The sequence below is a fragment of the Trachypithecus francoisi genome, unplaced genomic scaffold (genome assembly GCF_009764315.1).
Source record: "Trachypithecus francoisi isolate TF-2019V2 unplaced genomic scaffold, Tfra_2.0 Lachesis_group16, whole genome shotgun sequence".
Taxonomy (NCBI): domain Eukaryota; kingdom Metazoa; phylum Chordata; class Mammalia; order Primates; family Cercopithecidae; genus Trachypithecus; species Trachypithecus francoisi.
This window is the reverse complement of record NW_022681461.1, coordinates 91,637,658-91,647,109: the sequence shown is the minus strand read 5'-3', so window position 1 is coordinate 91,647,109 and position 9,452 is coordinate 91,637,658. Positions and strand designations below refer to the sequence as shown.

At 40.1% G+C, this 9,452-nt stretch overlaps 1 pseudogene; it reads left to right on the top strand.

Annotated features, from left to right (window-relative positions):
• Positions 1 to 7,305: 7,305 nt before the first annotated feature.
• LOC117099276 lies at positions 7,306 to 8,613 on the top strand (annotated as a pseudogene).
• Positions 8,614 to 9,452: the final 839 nt, after the last annotated feature.

Sequence of the window (9,452 nt, the reverse complement as noted above, 5' to 3'; positions counted from 1 at the left end):
ACTTTTTTCCAGTTCTGTGAAGAAAGTCATTGGTAGCTTAATGGGGATGACATTGAATCTATAAATTACCTTGGGCAGTATGGCCATTTTCATGATATTGATTCTTCCTATCCTTGAGCATGGTATGTTTTTTCATTTGTTTGTGTCCTCTTTTATTTCACTGAGCAGTGGTTTGTAGTTCTCCTTGAAGAGGTCTTTACATGCCTTGTAAGTTGGATTCCTAGGTTTTTTTTTAATATATTTTTTTATTATACTTTAAGTTCTAGGGTACATGTGCATAACGTGCAGGTTTGTTACATATGTATACTTATGCCATGTTGGTGTGCTGCACCCATCAACTCGTTAGCACCCATCAAGTCATCATTTATATAATGTATAAGTCCCCAATGCAATCCCTCCCTCCTCCCCCTCCCCATGATAGGCCCCAGTGTGTGATGTTCCCCTTCCCGAGTCCAAGTGATCTCATTGTTCAGTTCCCACCTATGAGTGAGAACATGCGGTGTTTGGTTTTCTCTTCTTGTGATAGTTTGCTAAGAATGATGGTTTCCAGCTGCATCCATGTCCCTACAAAGGACGCAAACTCATCCTTTTTTATGGCTGCATAGTATTCCATGGTGTATATGTGCCACATTTTCTTAATCCAGTCTGTCACAGATGGACATTTGGGTTGATTCCAAGTCTTTGCCACCGTGAATAGTGCCGCAATAAACATACGTGTGCATGTGTCTTTGTAGTAGAATAATTTATAATCCTTTGGGTATATACCCAGTAGTGGGATGGCTGGGTCATATGGTACGTCTAGTTCTAGATCCTTGAGGAATTGCCATACTGTTTTCCATAATGGTTGAACTAGTTTACAATCCCACCAACAGTGTAAAAGTGTTCCTATTTCTCCACATCCTCTCCAACACCTGTTGTTTCCTGACTTCTTAATGATTGCCATTCTAACTGGTGTGAGATGGTATCTCATTGTGGTTTTGATTTGCATTTCTCTGATGGCGAGTGATGATGAGCATTTTTCATGTGTCTGTTGGCTGTATGAATGTCTTCTTTTGAGAAATGTCTGTTCATATCCTTTCCCCACTTTTTGATGGGGTTGTTTGTTTTTTTCTTGTATATTTGTTTGAGTTCTTTGTAGATTCTGGATATTAGCCCTTTGTCAGATGAGTAGGTTGCAAAAATGTTCTCCCATTCTGTAGGTTGCCTGTTCACTCTGATGGTAGTTTCTTTTGCTGTGCAAAAGCTCTTTAGTTTAATTAGATCCCATGTGTCGATTTTGCTGCCGTTGCTTTTGGTGTTTTAGACATGAAGTCCTTGCCCATGCCTATGTCCTAAATGGTACTACCTAGATTTTCTTCTAGGGTTTTTATGGTATTAGGTCTAACATTTAAGTCTCTAATCCATCTTGAATTAATCTTCGTGTAAGGGGTAAGGAAAGGATCCAGTTTCAGCTTTCTACTTATGGCTAGCCAATTTTCCCAGCACCATTTATTAAATAGGGAATCCTTTCCCATTTCTTGTTTCTCTCAGGTTTGTCAAAGATCAGATGGCTGTAGATGTGTGGTATTATTTCTGAGGACTCTGTTCTGTTCCATTGGTCTATATCTCTGTTGTGGTACCAGTACCATGCTGTTTTGGTTACTGTAGCCTTGTAGTATAGTTTGAAGTCAGGTAGCGTGACGCCTCCAGCTTTGTCCTTTTGACTTAGGATTGTCTTGGCAATGTGGGCTCTTTTTTGGTTCCATATGAACTTTAAAGCAGTTTTTTCCAATTCTGTGAAGAAACTCATTGGTAGCTTGATGGGAATGGCATTGAATCTATAAATAACCTTGGGCAGTATGGCCATTTTCATGATATTGATTCTTCCTATCCATGATCATGGTATGTTCTTCCATTTGTTTGTGTCCTCTTTTATTTCACTGAGCAGTGGTTTGTAGTTCTCCTTGAAGAGGTCCTTTACATCCCTTGTAAGCTGGATTCCTAGGTATTTTATTCTCTTTGAAGCAATTGTGAATGGAAGTTCATTCCTGATTTGGCTCTCTGCTTGTCTGTTACTGGTGTATAAGAATGCTTGTGATTTTTGCACATTAATTTTGTATCCTGAGACTTTGCTGAAGTTGCTTATCAGCTTAAGGAGATTTTGGGCTGAGACGATGGGGTTTTCATGTCATCTGCAAACAGGGACAATTTGACTTCTTCTTTTCCTAACTGGATACCCTTGATTGGATTCCTAGGTATTTTATTCTCTTTGAAGCTATTGTGAATGAGAGTTCATTCATGATTTGGCTCTCTGTTTGTCTGTAACTGGTGTATAAGAATGCTTGTGATTTTTGCACGTTTATTTTGTATCCTGAGACTTTGCTGAAGTTGCTTATCAGCTTAAGGAGATTTTGGGCTGAGACGATGGGGTTTTCTAAATATACAATCATGTCATCTGCAAACAGGGACAATTTGACTTCTTCTTTTCCTAACTGAATACCCTTTACTTCTTTCTCTTGCCTGATTGCCCTAGCCAGAACTTCCAACACTATGTTGAATAGGAGTGGTGAGAGAGGGCATCCCTGTCTTGTGCCAGTTTTCAAAGGGATGCTTCCAGTTTTTGCCCATTCAGTATGATATTGGCTCTGGGTTTGTCATAAATAGCTCTTATTATTTTGAGATATGTTCCATCAATACCGAATTTATTGAGAGTTTTTAGCATGAAGGGCTGTCGAATTTTGTCAAAGGCCTTTTCTGTATCTATTGAGATAATCATGTGGTTTTTGTCTTTGGTTCTGTTTATATGCTGGATTACGTTTATTGATTTGCGTATGTTGAACCAGCCTTGCATCCCAGGGATGAAGCCCACTTGATCATGGTGGATAAGCTTTTTGATGTGCTGCTGGATTCAGTTTGCCAATATTTTATTGAGGATTTTTGCATTGATGTTCATCAGGGATATTGGTCTAAAATTCTCTTTTTTTGTTGTGTCTCTGCCAGGCTTTCGTATCAGGATGATGTTGGCCTCATGAAATGAGTTAGGGAGGATTCTCTCTTTTTCTATTGATTGGAATAGTTTCAGAAGGAATGGTACTAGCTCCTCCTTATACCTCTGGTAGAATTCAGCTGTGAACCCGTCTGGTCCTGGACTTTTTTTGGTTGGTAGGCTATTAATTATTGCCTCAATTTCAGAGCCTGCTATTGGTCTAGTCAGGGATTCAACTTCTTCCTGCTTTAGTCTTTGGAGAGTGTAAGTGTCCAGGAAATTATCCATTTCTTCTAGGTTTTTTAGTTTATTTGCATAGAGGTGTTTATAGTATTCTCTGATGGTAGTTTGTATTTCTGTGGGGTCGGTGGTGATATCCCCTTTATCATTTTTTATTGCATCTATTTGATTCTTCTCTCTTTTCTTCTTTATTAGTCTTGCTAGTGGTCTATCAATTTTGTTGATCTTTTCAAAACACCAGCTCCTGGATTCATTGATTTTTTGGAGGGTCTTTTGTGTCTCTATCTCCTTCAGTTCTGCTCTGATCTTAGTTATTTCTTGCCTTCTGCTAGCTTTTGAATGTGTTTGTTCTCGCTTCTCTAGTTCTTTTAATTGTGATGTTAGGGTGTCAATTTTAGATCTTTCCTGCTTTCTCTTGTGGGCATTTAGTACTATAAATTTCCCTCTACACACTGCTTTAAATGTGTCCCAGAGATTCTGGTATGTTGTATCTTTGTTCTCATTAGTTTCAAATAACATCTTTATTTCTGCCTTCATTTCTTTATGTACCCAGTAGTCATTCAGGAGCAGGTTGTTCAGTTTCCATGTAGTTGAACAGTTTTGATTGAGTTTCTTAGTCCCGAGTTCTAGTTTGATTGCACTGTGGTCTGAGAGACAGTTTGTTATCATTTCTGTTCTTTTACATTTGCTGAGGAATGCTTTACTTCCAACTACGTGGTCAATTTTGGAATAAGTGTGATGTGGTACTGAGAAGAATGTGTATTCTGTTGATTTGGAGTGGAGAGTTCTGTAGATGTCTATTAGGTGTGCTTGGTGAAGAGTTCAGTTCAATTCCTGGATATCCTTGTTAACTTTCTGTCTCGTTGATCTGTCTAATGTTGACCGTGGGGTGTTAAAGTCTCCCATTATTATTGCATGGGAGTCTAAGTCTCTTTGTAAGTCTCTAAGGACTTGTTTTATGAATCTGGGTGCTCCTGTATTGGGTGCATATATTTAGGATAGTTAGCTCTTCCTGATGATTTGATCCCTTTACCATTATATAATGGCCTTCTTTGTCTCTTTTGATCTTTGATGGTTTAAAGTCTGTTTTATCAGAGACTAGGATTGCAACCCCTGCTTTTTTTTTTTTCCATTTGCTTGGTAGATCTTCCTCCATCCCTTTATTTTGAGCCTATGTGTGTCACTGCATGTGAGATGGGTCTCCTGAATACAGCAAACTGATGGGTCTTGACTCTTTATCCAATTTGCCAGTCTGTGTCTTTTAATTGGACCATTTAGTCCATTTACATTTAAGGTTAATATTGTTATGTGTGAACTTGATCCTGTCATTACGATATTAGCTGGTTATTTTGCTTGTTAGTTGATGCAGTTTCTTCCTAGCATCGATGGACTTTAATTTTGGCATGTTTTTGCAATGACTGGTAGCTGTTGTTCCTTTCCATGTTTAGTGCTTCCTTCAGGATCTCTTGTAGGGCAGGCCTGGTGGTGACAAAATCTCTAAGCATTTGCTTGTCTGTAAAGGATTTTATTTCTCTTTCACTTATGAAACTTGGTTTGGCTGGATATGAAATTCTGGGTTGAAAATTGTTTTCTTTAAGAATGTTGAATATTGGCCCCAACTCTCTTCTGGCTTGTAGAGTTTCTGCCGAGAGATCTGCTGTTAGTCTGATGGGTTTCTCTTTGTGGGTAACCCGACCTTTCTCTCTGGCTGCCCTTAACATTTTTTCCTTCATTTCAACTTTGGTGAATCTGACAATTATGTGTCTTGGAGTTGCTGTTCTCGAGGAGTATCTTTGTGGCATTCTCTGTATTTCCTGGATTTGAATGTTGGCCTGCCTTACTAGGTTGGGGAAGTTCTCCTGGATGACATCCTGCAGAGTGTTTTCCAACTTGGTTCCATTTTCCCTGTCACTTTCAGGCACACCAATCAGACGTAGATTTGGTCTTTTCACATAATCTTATATTTCTTGGAGGTTTTGTTCATTTCTTTTTACTCTTTTTTCTCTACACTTCTCTTCTTGCTTCATTTCATTCATTTGATTTTCAATCGCTGATACTCTTTCTTCCAGTTGATCAAGTCGGTTACTGAAGCTTGTGCATTTGTCACGTATTTCTTGTGTCATGGTTTTCATCTCTATCAGTTCGTTTATGGTCTTCTCTGCATTGATTATTCTAGTTATCCATTCATCCATTCTTTTTTCAAGGCTTTTAGTTTCTTTGCGCTGGGTATGTAGTTCCTCCTTTAGCTCTGAGAAGTTTGATGGACTGAAGCCTTCTTCTCTTAACTTGTCAAAGTCATTCTCCATCCAGCTTTGTTCCATTGCTGGCGATGAGCTGCATTCCTTTGGAGCAGGAGATGCGCTCTGATTTTTTGAATTTCCAGCTTTTCTGCACTGCTTTTCCCCCATCTTTGTGGTTTTATCTGCCTTTGGTCTTTTATGATGGTGATGTACTGATGGGGTTCTGGTGTGGGTATCCTTTCTGTTTGTTAGTTTTCCTTCTAACAGTCAGGACCCTCAGCTGCAGGTCTGTTGAAGTTTTCTTGAGGTCCACTCCAGATGCTGTTTGCCTGGGTATCAGCAGCGGAGGCTGCAGAAGATAGAATATTGCTGAACAGCGAATGTAGATGTCTGATTCTTGCTCTGGAAGCTTTGTCTCAGAGGTGTACCCAGCCGTGTGAGGTGTGAGGTGTCAGTCTGCACCTAGTGGGGGATGTCTCCCAGTTAGGCTACTCAGGGGTCAGGGACCCACTTGAGCAGGCAGTCTGTCCGTTCTCAGATCTCAACCTCCATGCTGGGAGAACCACTGCTCTCTTCAAAGCTGTCAGACAGGGATATTTACATCTGCAGAGGTTTCTGCTGCTTTTTGTTTAGCTATGCCCAGTCCCCAGGGGTGGAGTCTATAGAGGCAGGCAGGCCTCCTTGAGCTGCAGTGGGCTCCACCAAATTCGAGCTTCCTGGAGGCTTTGTTTACCTACTTAAGCCTCAGCAATGGTGGGCACCCCTCCCCCAGCCTCGCTGCTGCCTTGCAGTTAGATCTCAGACTGCTGTGCTAGCAATGAAGGAGGCTCCGTGGGCGTGGGACCCTCCGGGCCAGGTGTGGGATATAATCTCCTGGTGTGCCGTTTGCTAAGACCCTTGGTAAAGCGTAGTATTAGGGTGGGAGTTACCTGATTTTCCAGGTGTTGTGTGTCTCAGTTTCCCTTAGCTAGGAAAAGGAATTCCCTTCCCCCTTGCACTTCCCAGGTGAGGCAATGTCTTGCCCTGCTTCAGGTCTCACTGGTCGCGCTGCACCTGCTGACCAGCACCGACTGTCCGACACACCCCAGTGAGATGAACCCAGTACCTCAGTTGAAAATGTAGAAATCACCCATATTCTGTGTCGCTCATACTGGGAGCTGGAGGCTGGAGCTGTTCCTATTCAGTCTTCTTGGGTGCCCCGTCCCGCTGTGCATTTTTAACATATACACACACTAAATCTTCACAACACCTCTGTGGAGTTGGTTTAATTATTTCCATCTTACAAATTAGGAAACTAAGGGTCCACAAGATTAAATAGTTCTTTCTAAACAGGTCTGAAGTGTGCAGGCAGAGGTACTCCATGTTAGTCTGGTTGCAAAGTCTATGCTCTTAGCCAGAAGGGTAATTATTAGTAGGCTTGAGCAATTATTGCCAGCATCCAATCTAAAATCCTAAAGAAATGAAATGGACTCTGAATATAAACTTCACATTGTAGTAATGATTTAGCTAAAGGAAGACTGCTAAAGATTCTCTTCTTGGGCTGTATTATCTAGTTTGGTGGTGTTGCAGAAACTCTTCATTGACTTTGGGTAGAAAATAGACATGCTGTATGTATATTAAGAGGAAAAAGAGTTACCCAAAATTTTCTCTAGGATATTAAGCAGGAAATAATTAAACAGACAACACTCTGAGCTCCTATAGTCAAAGAGGGGTTAAATGATGTCATTCAGGATGCATCTTGGTATTGGCAATTTTCTAAAATAGCAGATTGGTTTTCAATTTGGATGCCAATTAAGAAGTGACTTTTCCAACTGTTGAAAGCAGCAAGTGGAGGTGCGGCCCTAGCGGCCAGGACTCTGAACCGTGGCAGCTAGTGATACCGAATGAGATGGACTAACCCCACAAAGGACATCACCAGATAGAGATAAGAAAAGAGAGTAGTCAGATATATCTGTTCCTCCTGGAGCCTAAAAACATCATTATTCAAGATCACAATCAAGGTCAAGAGAAAGAAAATGAAAGTCGAGTAATAAAGGAAGAAAACACAGGAGCTGGAACAGAAGCAAAGAGGCAAGAAGACATGAATCCAAAGAAAAATCCTCTAAGAAACACAAATCTGAGGAACATAGTGACAAAGAACATTCTTCTGATAAAGAAAGAGAGCAACTAAATTAATCTGAAAATAGGACAAGCACAAATGCAAAAAATGAAAGTCATCAAGAGGCAGAAGTCACTCAAGATCTAGGTCTCGTGAAAGACGCCATGGTAGTAGAAGCAGGCTGGAGCAGAAGTCCCGATCCAGGAGTAGGGAGTGGAAGAAGTCTCAACCTAGAAGCAGAGAGGGGAAGAAATCAAGATCCAGAAGCAGGGAAAGAAAAGGGCAGATCAGGTCTCATTCCTGCTCAAGATTGAGACAAAGGCATAGGACTAGAAGCAGGAGTGGGACAAAGAGTAGGAGTCGAGATAGAAAAAAGAGAATTGAAAAACTGAGAAGATTTAGCAGAAGTTAAAGCTGGACTCTGAGTCCACTTCCCTTCAGAGGCAGAAACACAGCAACAGATACACAAGAAGCTTTAGCTAGGAGGTTGGAAAGGGCAAAGAAATTATAAAAACAGCGATACAAAAAAATGGTTGAAAAACAAAAACAACAGGAAATAACTGCAGCAGCTGCAGCTACTGGGGGTTCTGTTCTCAATATTGTTGCCCTGTTGGCATCAGGATTGCAAGTAACACCTCAGATAGCCATGACAGCTCAAATGACAGCCCTTCAAGCTAAAGCTTTGGCAGAGACAGGAATAGCTATACCTAACTAACCCAGCAGAATTTCAATGTGAATCCATTGAAATTTACTGAACAAGAGAAAAAAAGGAAAATGCTTTGGCAGGGCAAGAAAGAAGAGGACAAATCTCAATCTGCTGAAATATGTGAAAAGTTGAATTTTGGAAACTAGGACCAAAATGTCAAATTTAGGAAATTGATGGGTATTAAGAGTGAAGATGAAGCTCGATGTAGCTCAGTTGATGAAGAAAGTTACAAGACTCTGAAGCACTAGGAAGAAGTATTTAGAAGTTTAGATGCTCCGTATGAAAAGGCAAGATACAAATCCACACACAAAGAGGAATGGGTTTGGGTTTCACATCTTCAATGTGAGGAATGGATGCAGTTTGAAAAAGATCATACTTACAAAGTTTGGGACTTTATAGACTTCTTGTTCTGATATCAGGTCCTTGTTCACCAAACAGCTAGCATTCTAGCTTGCATGGGTGTTACACTGACTTTCATTTTTTGAAAAATATGAATTTTTGTAAATATCAGATGACACTGGTGTTAGTGTTGTAATCAGGTTAAACCCACTTCCATTAAACTTGACAGGACTATAGAAGGACAATATATTTTAGATCATGAATTCTACTTTTCAATATATAAAAGCTGCAGGTGGGATAAAATCTCATACATGGATCCTTTTCGTGTCCACTGTCTTGGGTACTTTTGTACTTAATCTTGTACAGTTATTTTCATCTCTTGAAACATGAAAGAAATGTTATGTAGCTGTTCTTTAGAAGATCTGGCCATTTGGTACCTAACTTAGCACAGATAACCTGGGTGGTGATGATAATAAAAATGGTTTTCTCAAAAAAAAAAGTGACTTTTCCTCACTGTCATGCTCCCCATTACACAATAGAACAGAAAACAACATAATTGTCACATACAAATTGAAACTGGTCTGCACACGAACAAAGAAATAAGTGTTTGTTTTACAAAGTTCTAATTTTTATTGCTTATTTTTTCAGAATAAAAATACAAAGAAAATTTAATAGTCACTTATTCTCAGTTCTAGGTAATTTAGCACATTCTAAAGAGTTAGTGTTCAATCTTCCATCACGAAGAAAGCCCCATCTCAATGAACATCAGTTTGGAAACTGTTGTGTGGGACCATTAAGCAAGTCTGTGCTTACTGAGTAGATCTCTTGTGTGCACAGAACCAAAAGACACACTGCTTCCTCTCA